Source organism: Manis pentadactyla, chromosome 6 (assembly GCF_030020395.1).
Source record: "Manis pentadactyla isolate mManPen7 chromosome 6, mManPen7.hap1, whole genome shotgun sequence".
NCBI classification, from domain to species: Eukaryota; Metazoa; Chordata; class Mammalia; order Pholidota; family Manidae; genus Manis; species Manis pentadactyla.
The window spans coordinates 63290641-63304109 of NC_080024.1; the positions used below are offsets into that span (position 1 = coordinate 63290641).

General features: G+C 38.9%; 1 protein-coding gene and 1 non-coding gene across 11 annotated transcripts in view; one reads left to right on the plus strand and one right to left on the minus strand.

Moving 5' to 3' along the window:
- RAPGEF4 (Rap guanine nucleotide exchange factor 4) overlaps positions 1-13469 on the minus strand; it is a 312049-nt gene that overhangs the window by 214195 nt on the left and 84385 nt on the right. The window lies entirely within an intron of this gene.
- On the plus strand, positions 5902-6010 carry LOC118907913 (U6 spliceosomal RNA). Its single transcript, XR_005023028.1, has one exon. It is a non-coding gene; the product is annotated as a U6 spliceosomal RNA (small nuclear RNA).

Sequence of the window (13469 nt, forward strand, 5' to 3'; positions counted from 1 at the left end):
AGGTTTGAACAGCATAGGTCCACTTATACATGGATTCTTTTCGATAAACATATTGGAAAATTCTTTTGAGACTTGCAACAATTTGAAAAAACATTTTCTTTTCTCTAGCTTACTTAATAGTAAAAAGACAGCATATACCACATATAACATACAAAATATGTATTAATAGACTAGGCTATAAGTAAGGCTTTGGCTCAACAGAAGGCTATTAGTAGTGAAGCTTTTGGGAAGTCAATAGCACCCCTAACCACCACGTTGTTCAATGCTCAGCTATACTGGTGCCATTTAGTAGGGGACAAACTACCAGCCCAGAGGCCCCTTAGAGTATCAGTCAGCTGAAGCACAGAATAAGATGGTAAGCTTATAAGGATGACAGTCATTGTGTCAGAAAAAAACAAAATTTGATATTTTACCTAAGAAAATGTGGGAGAAGTAGAACATAATGCAATTGATAAAAATTTCTTCCAAAAATGTTTTTATGTTTAAGGAAGAATACTTCCTTTTATTGAAAACCAATCTTTGGAAAAGCTTCTCATATGAAAGAGGTCTGCCTGTTTTCTGACAAATAAACATCCTACTTACTTGTAATGGGATGCTGTGTATAAAAGAGGTTACCAAGCTTTTTTGGAAGAGAAGCCCCCTAGCTCCGTCTTGCTGTTTACCACCATTTACCTTTGCCCACCGGTTTAGCATGAGCTCCATATCAAATGTTTCATTAAAAGCAGTTCTCCTCTGCCTTCACAGCATGCATCTCATCCTAGATACTCCTTTCAGTCTCTTTCCCCTGGGATTTTTGAAGCTGCCTCTGTTCTTTTCCACAAATGGAATATCCTGTTTTTCTAGAACCACTGGAGAACAATGTGTTGAGTACCTGGGAATGATTAGATTCAGGCACAAAAGTGGAATTACTTCATCTCTGCATCCAGAGTTCTTTAGCATCAACCCTACTACACAGTCCCACTAACAGTATCTGATCTGTAAAGAGAATGAGAGACCGTGTACTGAACAGCTAAGCCATTGATCTGGCCAAGAAAAACAGCATGTGTTATCATTTCAAAATATATTCTTCCCTTTAGTTTCCCCCAAATAAATAAGGATGAATTATTGCTGCTGGGAACTGTATTTTGTAGCCAGCAACTAACTAATTAGGGATTAACCTCCTTAAGTAACATCTTCCCAATAGCAAAAGGAAATGTTGTTTCCACATCATTTAATGGATTAATTTAGATAATTTCCAGAAAAAGTGGTAGACAACAAAATGTCTTTTTAAAAGAGTTACTTCATATACTATGTCCTTAGGGATGTGTAACTGGACCATAGTTCAAGGGAAAGAGATTAGAAGAAAAGAATTAATGAATGGAATGTCTTGAGGGAGAAAATCATAAGCAAGTCAGTAAATGTTTCTCCAGTCCTAAGTGCATGGTTACAAAATATAGCTCAAAAACTTGGAAAAGACATTTTAATACATATGACAAAAAGGGACATGTTTCTTTAGTTTACAAGGAGCTCATATAATCTTATGAACTATAGATGCAACTCAGTAGACTACTAGACAAAGGATATAAGCCAGCCATTTACAGACAAAAGTATACAACTGCCAGGAAATATTTTAAAAGATGCTTAACCTCACTCACTATTAGGTAAACAAAGTATCAGTAAGACACCATTTTACTTTTAAGTTGGAAAAATTTTTTAAGTTTGAAATTATCTGCTGTTGAAGAAGTAGTAAAACAAGTATATTCATATACTGTTGGGAGGAGTATAAACTGATTGCAGACTTTCTGGAGTGTAATTAGAAATACAAATGTACATCAAGATACGAGTACAAGAACGTCCACTGCAGCACTGTTTATGAGACCAAAAACTAATGTAACTGCCCATCAATAGGGGATAGGTTCAATAAATTATAGTAATCCAGCTACAGTGGAAAACTCTGTAGCATAATGTGGTTAATCTGAAAGGACCCAGACAGGAGGATCTCTAAGAAAAACTAATGGAGAAAAGCAAAATACAGACAATATGAATGATGTAATACCATTTATGGAAGGATAAAGGTTTAAATGCTTTTAATGTACATACCATTATATAATTATTGCTCATAAGAAAACACCCCGAAAACTTGGTTGAATAAGGCAGTGCCTGTTTATTAACTCTTACAGTTCTGTGGGCTTCCCGAGCCGTTCTGCTGGTGTCACCTCAGCGCACTCAGATGGCTCAGTCTGCGGGTGCTGGGTGGGAGAGGCTAGGTGGACTCATTTTTCTGGGTCCACAACTGGTATGCCTAAGACTGGAATGAACCACATGGGTCTTAATCTCAGGTGTCTTCACACAGTGGGGTGAACACTCCCAGAGGGCATGAATGAACCTGCAGGGTCTCTGTAGGTCAACAGTGGAAGATAAACAAAGTCACTCCCAGTGTGCTTCAATTCTATCAATCAAAGCACATCTCAGCGCCACTCTGGATTAAGAAGAGCAAACTCCACCTCTTGATTGGCAAAGCTGCAGAGAATCTGTGGTCATATTTAATCTACCACTCTATATATTTACATATCTAGCTATTCATAGCTAGATCCATCTTTTAAGTACCTGAAATGTTATTGAAGAGACTATTAAAATAAGTTCTTTGGGAGAGGAGCTGGGAATGTGAGTGGGGAAGGAAAAACAAGAAACTTACTTTTCAGTTCATGCATTTCTACACTCAGAGCTGCCTTCAGGGCATGAGACCTGCTCAGTCACACAGGGCCCATGCACAAGGGCCCTGAGCCTTTGGTTTAATGCTCTGCTGTCACCATCTTGAAATTCTTAATAATTTTATCTTTGAAACATGTGTTTTCTAAGTGAAGTCCAATGGGTCAGTGGAGCATGTGTATGAGCAGAGGAGACCCTGCAACATTCATGTCCACTGTTCCTTGGCACCTACCCAGACAGCAGGCACAGTGCCACACGAGGACAGGATGTGGCAGATCCATGATGCATGGGGGCTCAGAACGACTCCAAGCAAGGACAAGGGAACATGTCACATCTTCCAGTGAGCAAATCCAGGTGCTGACCACTCCAAAGGCCCCATTTTCTGTTCTAACCAGAACTTACTTTTTAAACATAGAAAGAGTACAATGGGATTGATAAAGGAAATCTATCATATTCTCTTATTCATGTTACTGCCCTATTTTAGCCAACCATTACACTTTAATGAATGATATAAAGGGCGAGGAAAGCCAGGGCAGCCCATAGTTTCCTTTCCTTCCAATCCTTCCTTACTCCCTGTAACTGAAAATACACAGTAGGGGTAGAAGGTGTCTGCATCAACAACTGAAATGCAGTTGAATTGGCTTTGTGCATGGTTTCTACCATTCTGGTAAGAATGAAATACATATACATGTACAAGCTAGGAAATACAAATGATGTAACACAGATGATTTCACATACAAGTTAAATGCTCTTATATTTGCATTTAAAACTGGCACCACACCATAGAAAGACAAGATACATTTATGCTAATAATTTAAATTTAAATTTTTCTTTACTTAGAACAATATTAAATAGCAAATAAGAAATGATGCATTGAGATATAAAACTCAGAATAAGGGAAAAAGCTTTGTTTTAGTATCATTAATGACTTTTTTTCTTCTAGGGAGAACAAGGGAACTTAGCGTTTTATTGTGCACTGGGCCCTACAAAGCATGTGGTTACTGTTTGTTTGAATATCTATGTCCCACATTTTTGTATTAAAAAAATAACTTTCTCTTTATCACACCCCCTCAATTCATTTATTTCATATTTAAGTTTCAGGAGCTTTATGCTACCCGTCATGTCCAAACATCATAGATTAGTTTTAAAAAGAACTTACAGAAAATAATGATAAGATCCAGGGAATGCAGCTGAAAGAAGACAGGTACCCCAACAAGAAATACTTTTATAAGGCAAAGGCTCTATTTCATATTATTATCCCTGCTCTCATTTTCTTTCATGGGCAAACATTCTCCCTGATTTATAGCACTGGAACCGCAGTCAGCACAATGAAATCAAGCAAGAATAATATGTCAGATTAAAAAGCCCAAATCCAATTTTATGAACTCAGTTCATGATAGCTGCATTGTCAACATAAATATTTATTCTCTCAAGGGCCACGGATGCAAGGTCATCTACACCACAAGCAATGCTTGCCTTGATTGGGATGTACATATCAGCTCAGGAAATGTAGGAGATACGCAGAGGTTATTTACAGGAATAACTTCTTAGAAAAGTAATGCCAAAAGAATATCCCATGTTTTATTGACTAGGAGAGTATCAACATGATATCTATAACCAGAGCTACAATGAGTAAACATTTCTATTGAAATTGAAGTTGGCTATTATTTTTATATTTACCTCTTGTACTTTTAATATTGCTAACCATACCATATTACTTTGAATTTTAAGCAAATTTTTTAGTTCTTAATAACTAAGAATTAAAATTATATATGCTTGGTTGGAATTTTCTATTTGAAACATAGTCAGAATCTGCAATAATATTATCAGATTTACATCAGGCAGTCCTGACAGGAGATTCAAGTTGTTGCAATTTAGTGCAATAGTAAAGCAGAAAGAAAGTAAACTAAACCCTGGAAGGTATGTTAGAGTTAATTTGTGTGAAAATTGTGATTCAAAATGTCTTGATACTGTTAGAACTTTTAAACTTTGTTTTTTCTTTCCCAAGTATAGGTTGAAAAAAGAGTCAAATGTAGGCTTTGGAAGTCTTGCCCAGTAACCAATCAAGGAGAATATTTTACATAAAATACTCTATAGAAGCCAGTAACAGAGGATTGCTTCTGGCAAGGGGAGCTTGTGGTTGGATGCCGGGATGGGAGAAAAGCATACTTTTCATTATATATACCCTATTTTTGAATTTTTTATTAAATGCATGCATTACCTAGTCTCAATAAATTATTTCTTTAAAATAAAAGTGAAGACAATTCTTGCTTTGCCTAATGGGCTATGCTATAGCCTATTTTTAAAAGTACCATTGTCTGAAGTTGTCCAGTTAACATTGTGGATATTATTACAGGTGGACAGTTTTAGGGGTAGGCAGATAGGAACTGAAAATACAAAGCCACATTTCCATGAAAACTCACTATTAAAGTTCAGTTACTTTGGAACTGGATACAAAATACTCAAATGTACTCTCTTTAGAGGAGCAATGGAATCATAAATTAGAATACTTATTTGAAAACAGGCTTTGGTAGAACCTCTTACTGAAATGCATTTCTGTTTTGAGCCTGGAACTTGGCGTTTTTCCTCATGATTTCTTTTTCATTACAAAAAGAGTTTCTGGATACTAGTCTCTGCCTGAAAGCTACAATAAAAATTATTTTTCTATCATTTCCATTCTCACCATCACAATTTCTGTACAGCTGTGTTAAATGGGGAGTAAATGCTCAATATTCTCCCACATAAAAGGAACAGGCTAGATGTGGTTTGTATCCTTCTGATTCCATAGAAAATGGTCTTTAATCTTTTGGGAGATAACAGACCCCTTTCAGACTAGACTAAAAGCTATGGGCAATCTTTTCAGAAAAATACACACACACAAAAAATATCAGAAGTTTGCGGTTTCTCAGGAGTTGATCCACGAACTCCTCGGGGCTAGTGTAGCATGGATTAGAGGCACCTGTTGTGGGCCAGTCCTCTTCTCTGACACTACACATGGACCTATCTGCCAATGGACTAAATAAATTATTCTGTAAATACAGGGCAAATGCTAACATTTTTGTCTAATCCTAAATTTTTCATAAGCAAACAAAAACCTCTTTTTATTCCAAAAGTTCCCATAACTGAATTCTGAATACTTAAAATAAACTCTTGAAACTAAGCTGGTATAACTTACTGCTAACAAATTAATATGTGTAAAAAGACTGGAATGATGTGCTCACTTCAGCAGCACCTATACACTAAAATTGGAACAATACAGAGAAGGTTAGCATAGCCCCTGTGCACGGATAACACAAAAATTCATGAAGCATTTCATATTTGGAAAAAAAAAAACAAACTAGAATGACTTCCAGCACTTAGTGGTCAATAAAACTCCTCTTGCATTGTTATGTATTATTCATACACGGAGACCCACCATGTAAATGTACAATCCAAATCCCCAGGATGTTTTAAAATCAGATCTGGCCTTTAGACAGAATATGTCATGGACCTCCTAAATGGGATATTCTAGGATGCTCACCTTCCTTCTAATTGAGGTCAGAGACGACTCCCCCAAGTCCTAAGGGGAACAGAGATGGAGGAGAGTAATGTGGAGTTCTCCATGCCTTCTGTGACCCAAGCCCCAAGCCTGACAGCTGCTAGGACCCTTGCTGCACCAGCATCAGTAGGGTGTCTGCTGAAAGCCCCCACTGATAGAGACCTAACGGCCTCCAAATCTGGGGAAACCAAATGGATCCCCGAAGCATGTCTGTAACAGTGTTGAGTTTCTTGTAGGTCAGTTTTGAAGCAACATTTGGCCTCCTGCGCTGAGCTCTGTCAACCCCAGGATCTCTTAGCTTCCCAGTTTCTTGGTCTGTTCAGAGGAACAGCAGTTCTGTGGGCCTCCATTTTTCGTGTATCTTAGCAATCCCAGATGTCAGCCTTCCCAACCCCTATTTTCTGCTTTGACTGCAGTGTATTTCTCAGGGCCATTTTCTTTTTGATCATCTGGACCCTCATCTCCTCATGAGAAAATTCAGCCTCCTCCCAGCCTTTCATCCACAGTCAGATCTGGTTTTAAAAATGAATTGCCAAGAGGTAACACCTATGCTAACAGCTGTCATCATACCTTCCTGATGTTATTCACCTGATCAGGAAGAGACAGCCTGGGAGATGACAGAGGAGACACCAGCGAAGAGGGAAGGCAGAAGCAGGAGTTAGCAGGCCCAAGCTGGGGCCTGCTGGGGGGTCTTTCACTGAGGATGCCAACTTCAGTTTCTTGGCTAACACTTCCAAGCTCATTATGCATTTTTGCTTCAGGGAGCAGGCATGCACAAAGCCAGCCTCAGGAAGAGTTAAGGGGGGGCTTCACAGAGAGGAAAGAAGGAGAAAAAAACTTCTGTTCTCAAGAAAGGCTAGGAGGCTCTGATGGGCTCTTCTCTCCATGAGGAACTTGAGGATGACAGAAGCTTGCCCTGGCACTGGGAAGGGCACTATGACCCCCCCTCTGTGCTCCGCCAGAACACAGGTAAGTCCCATCAGTGGCGCTTGGATCCTTTGCCTACGTCTGCTGGCATCTTTCTGTCGGGTGCATTCCCGCCAGTCTTATGATGACAACCCAGACAGGGACTTTATTTGGAAGCTGTTCTGACTCTCCTTGCCTGTTACTCTCTCTTCCTCCCACTTCCAGCCCCTGTGTGCTTCTCTGCTGCAGTCCATAGCTTATCACACTTAAAAACTTATTTTCTATCTTCATTACATGGTGTGTTCCTTGAGGGCCACATGCTGTTCATGTCTGTGTCCCCAGTGCCCAGCATGGCACCTGGCATTTATTGAATACTCAACTAATGCTTGCTGATGTGATTTAGGGTGATAAAAATATTTGTATAATGTAATAAGCGCAATATAGTGGAAAAAGATGTGAGACAAATTTAAGAAAACTTTGAATGCCAAGGTAGATGCTTTGAACTATAAGGATTTGGTTGACTTTATCCTGTCATTTCTTTCTCCCGATCATTTGGGATAGGATTATTGTTACCCCCATTACACAAATGAGGACAGAGGTTTAGGCCATAGAGCTGGTCTGAAGCAGGGCTTCTGTTATGATCTGGCTTATTCCAGGCCATCATCTTTAAAAACTACACAGCCACCCTTTCTCTGGCTGGACTTGAGGAAAGAAGGAAGGTAACAGTGGTGGTGGGATGGAATTGAAAAGAAAGAGATAAACATACAGTAGATTAGAAAAGGAGCCTGGTTAGGAAAAGAGGAACAGGAGAAATGGTTCACTTAAAATATTGAAGGTAAAGTGTAATGATGTCCACAACATGCTTTCAAATGGTTTGGCACACAAACAAATATGTATGTATGTGTGTGTGTGTGTGTGTGTGTGTGTGTGTGTATACACATAAATATAAATAAATACATAAATGGAGGGAAAGAAGCAGAAAGAACTGTTTTTTCAATTTTTCTGAATGTTTGACAGTTTGAACAAAAAGTTGCAGGGAAAACAGATAAGTCTGACATTTCAGACCTAAGTAAGGCTGGAGAAGGGGCTGGGATAAGGGCAAAGAAAATATAAAGCAATAGGCAGAAAGCAAGAAAGTGAATTTTAGGAAGATGAATTGCCAACTGTGCTAAAACTTCTTTAAAAATTTATTAACACAAGACTTACCCATTTAGACTTATGCTCATGCTTACAATTATCATTATCAGGTAGTCATAAAAGAATTTTAATTTGTTAATTTTAATTCATTAATTATCACCTTGTTAAATATGCTGTCTGCTATTTATGGTGAAACTTTTTGGTTATTTTTTTTCATTAAATTATCATTGATATACAATCTTACGAAGGTTGCACATGAACAACATTGTGGTGATTTCAACAATCACCACATTATCAAGGCCTCATCCCACTCTCCCATTGCAGTCGTTGTCTATCAGCAGCGTAGTAAGATTCTATAGTCATTACTAGTCTTCTCCATGCTGTACTGCCTTCCCCGTAATCTACCTATATTTGTGATTGTGAATTATAGTGACCCTTAATCCCCTTCTTCCTCCCCACCCACCCTCCCCCACCCCTCCCCTTTGGTAATCACTAGTCCCTTCTTGTAGTCTGTGAGTCTGCTGCTATTTTGTTCCTTCAGTTTTGCTTCGTTATTATACTCCACAAATGAGGGAAATCATTTGGTACTTGTCTTTCTCCAAAAATCTTTTGGTTATTAAGGGAAGAAAATGTTGATGGAGGCAGCATGATCAGAAGTACAGATTTCGCAGAACTAAAACACTATCATTTTTTAAAACTAAAACTTTTTACCTTTTTGATAAGCAAATACTTTTACAGTGTTGTTCACAAAGTTGTATATGTTCCTGAGTGGGTGGATCTCTTATTAAATTTAGTATCTGATCACTTTACTACATTTCCCTTTTTCAAGTTCCAAAATGCTTTTAACAGGGATTATACATATGTTTTTATTATAGAGACTTTTTTTCTTTTTCAGAATATTTGTACCAGGAAATTCTATGAATTTTAAACAAAGTGAAGCATGGGCAAAAATTCCCACCAAGCAAATAAACTACAACCCACAACAAATAGGAAAGGCCTAAAAATGAAGATCTATTATCATTAGCACTTATGGTAAGAGCTTCTGTGCCTTCTCCAGGGTAATTAAAGAGGTACAGTCATCCCCCCTCATCTGAGGTTTGCCTCCTGTGGTTTCAGTTGCTTGTGGTCAACCATGATCTGAAAGTAGATGACTTCTGACATACAGTCAGAAGGTCAGTAGTAGCCTAATGCTCCATCACAATGCTTATATCACTCAACTCATGTCATCTCATCTTGTAGGCATTTTATCATCTCACATCATCACAAGAAGGGTGAGTTCAGTACAATATTTATTGTACTTATTGTACATAAGATATTTTGAGAGATAACATTCACATAAGTTTATTTACACTATATTGTTATAATTGTTATATTTTATTATTGTTGTTTGTAATCTCTTACTATGCCTAATTTATAAATTAAACTTTACTATAGGTTTCTACGTATAGAAAAAACATAGTGTCTATAGGGGTCAGTACTATCTGTAGTGTCAGGCACCCACTGGGGGTCCTGGAATGAATCCCCTGTGGGTAAGGAGGGACTACTGTAGATACAAGTTTGGACAGTGGAAAAGAGAAAACAGTTATGGATGCACAAAAAAGAAGACTTACTTTATTAACTTCAGAAGACATCTTAATACTACTCATGTTTCTCTCAGACCCAAGCTTAGAGCAGTGCTCCATCATCAGATCACTGGAAGTGTTATAGAAACCCAAGAAGGTGAGCAGTGGAGGGAACACAGATCGGGTGCGAATATCCAGGAAAGATGTCTTAAGAAAATATTGTTACAGGTGCTAAAATAAGGTTCACATAAAGGTTATAAGAAACAAATGAAGGCAATATATGAATTTGTAAGAGCATTTCCAAAAAATTTTGAAGCAAAACAGTTAAAAAGCAGAAGCAATTAAAAAAGTTAAAAAAAAACTCATTCAATTCATGCAGACAGCATCTGACTAAAACACATTATTGCCTATATCATGCTTTTTCCAAATCAGCTATGAATGAAAATAGGATAAAAACTCTATAAAACAAACTTAAAAAAAATTTGAATCACAAAATTGCCAGACTTGTGGTGGATTTAATGAATTTAGAATTTATATATATTAAGTATGATGAAAAGTGAAGTGTAAACAGACCACAATAAAGTATTTGCAGGAATTACAACAAATGGTTACTATCTTGATCAAATAAAGCATAATATAAATTGATAAAGAAATGCCAATGTAGGTATGAATAACACATTCTAAAAGAAAAAATACAATCAGTAAAGAAATATATAAGAAAAGTTCAACCATCTTAGCAGCAATCAGAGAAACACAATGACACAACAGGGCCTCTTAGAGTAGAAAAATACGTATAAAATAGTCCTGCTGGCCAAGGCTGGATGTAATAGGCATGCTCAAATACTCTTGACAGCAGCATATAAAGCACTGAAAATAAATGTGATCATATTTATCAAGGGCCATGAAAGTTTTCATACTCTTCAATCTAGTATTTCCTTTTTCGGGACTATATCCTAGAAAAGTGATTCTCACAGTATAGTCCGAGGACAGGTGGGGAATCTCAGCATCCTCAGGGGTTCATGAGCTTAAAACTCTTCCATAATAATACTAAGATACTACTTCTCCTTTTCACTCTTATTTTCTCACAAGTGAGCAGTGGAATTTTCCAGGAGGTCCATGATGTGTGGTGACACCACAGCTCTAACAGCGCAGAGAACATGGATCACAGGATGGTGGGATTTGGGCATGATTTTCCACCTTATTCTAGTACTTCCAACAACCACACTACACAGGCAACTTCTAATCACCAAGCCTCAAATAAACTCCACTCACTCTGCCTCTGAAGTACTAACTTGCCATTATCACTTATATTTGGTAGAAACCTCAATTTGGAAGCAGAATGTCAAAATGAGGAAAGAGAAAACTACACTAGCAGATTTAAAACATAGACTAGTAATGAAGTAGGGCTGGGACATAGAGCAGACAGCATGATCAACTTTTCCTGCCTGTGATGAAAAATGCCAAATTATAAACAGTATAGTAAGAACAGGAGGGACCCCATCTTAAGGCTAAGACTCCATTTTAAAGACCAGGGAGTTAGGAGGTTAGATTCCTAACATATTCCTTGGTAATCAGCCAAAACCCATCCTATCTTAGGGCAGAGCAAGTAGTCATAAATGATATGTCCCCACTGCTTGAGGGTAACCACTATCTTAAAGAACAGGATCAATACGTTTGTGTTAAGTTTATCTTACAGAATTATCTAAAGGACTGACTGTGGATGGCGACACAATGTCTCTCACTAGAGAAAGATATCATGAGACCACATGTCAAGCCTACCCTGCCCCACCCCCACCCAGCCACCCTTGGCCCCATTCTTGAAAGCCTTAAAAGACAGAATCCTAAGCCCTTAAGGGTGCCTCCTCTCTGAGGTTGCCTGCACTTCCCTTTCTTTGAGTGTGTAATTTTTCCCTTAAATAAAGACTTCTCACTGCTCAAATTATTGCATTTTGTCTCTGCATTCTTTCAGTGGTAAGCATCTCTCTTACTTTACTATTTCATTCTATTTTCTAGACTTAGGCACAATTCTTCACTCTATCTGTCCTACTTCAGATAACTAGGGAGGGGCTACTGAGAGCTCTGATTTGGGCCTGCAAGTTCCCATAGATGACCTGGACAGGACTGCAGCTGTGCGATCATGCTTTTTAGGAGCCTACCTGAAAATCCCCTTTCTTTGCCTTTGGGAAGTTCTCAGAACATAATCTCACTCCATCCAGTGCACTGCAGCTACCCCAGATCCTGGGGTAGTTCCTATGCCATGCAGATTCAAGCAACACAGGATGCCAGGTGACCCTGGCTTTAGGAGTTGGCACGGGGTCTGCCCTATGCTGAGCAGGAGTTCAATGAGCTTCCCTTTGCTCCCTGTGCTCTTCCTTGCTCTCTGCTGCCTGCAAAGTAGCTGCCATCCCCTGCATTCTTGCTTTAATGAATTCCTTCCTTACCTACACTCATCTAACCTGCTCAAGAATTCTTTCTCCATCAGAGTTAAGAACTCTCCCCTGACCAGGTTGAGGTTTCACCTAGTGCACAGGGAGAGACCTCCCCAGATGCAGCTGCCCAGCAACACTAAGGAACTCTGTGATTAGCCTTAGCACAAGGAAAAGAAAAGGATGCCAGGTATATACAGAAGGAGCAAGTGCAAGGGGCACAGTGCCCACCTATCAAAGGCCACTGCTGGAAGACAGAGGTGCTCAGTGCAGGCTGCTCAGTAAAGCCATCTGGGGAGCTTTAAGAAGCTGCCGACACTCAAGCCCATCTTCTAGAGATTCTGATTTCATAGCTCTAAGGAGGGCCCACACCTGTGAAGTTTTAAATAACTTTCCAGGTAATTCTAATGTGAAACTAGTTTTAAGAACTACAATAGTAAATGATGAAAGATACACAAAAGTTCTTGCCCTTCAAACAATATGTTTTGATGCAATTTCAACTGTTGCCCTATACTTTATCCTTTCCATTCACATAATTTGTGGCTTTGCCTTCTTGAATTTGCAAACCAAAAGGGGAGGGGAGCATTATATCTTTCAACTCATAAGGTATCTATGTAATCAATCACTATTAACTTGAACCACTCCCCAACATGAAGGCAGGTTTAAGTAAAGGTAGCTTTATCTTAAAAATAGGTGACTGGGGAAGCTAGAGAGTTTTCCAAAAAGTTATCTAGCAGAGTTGGGTTGAACCAGAAATAGGTCAGAATTTCAGGCCAGACCACTTGTCACATCAATAGTCTTTCTTTAGAGGGTTTGTCTTGCATGTATTGGTTTGGAGTAGACGGCTCACAGTACCGAGGTCAGTGAGATCAACACAGGCAGGACTGTAGGAATTCAAGTGGCTGACTTTGTGACAGAATTTCCTGCTGCTCCTTCCTCAGTGTCAGAAGCCCTGCCCAGTAACTTTGCTCTAACCTCTCTGCGGCAGCCTGGAGACTACACAGGAGTGGAATTTGGCCTTGATAAGAGCAAGAAAGTCCCATGACTACAAGGCTTCCTATACATGAAGAGCTTAACAATATCCCCCAGTCCATACCACGAGTTCCTTCTGAAAAGTCTCAAGTTCTTGAAGTTCTCCCAACTGTAACTGCCTTTGCCCCAGGGGACCCATACACCCGCAAAGAGGATTTCTCCAGATGATGGCTGAACAAA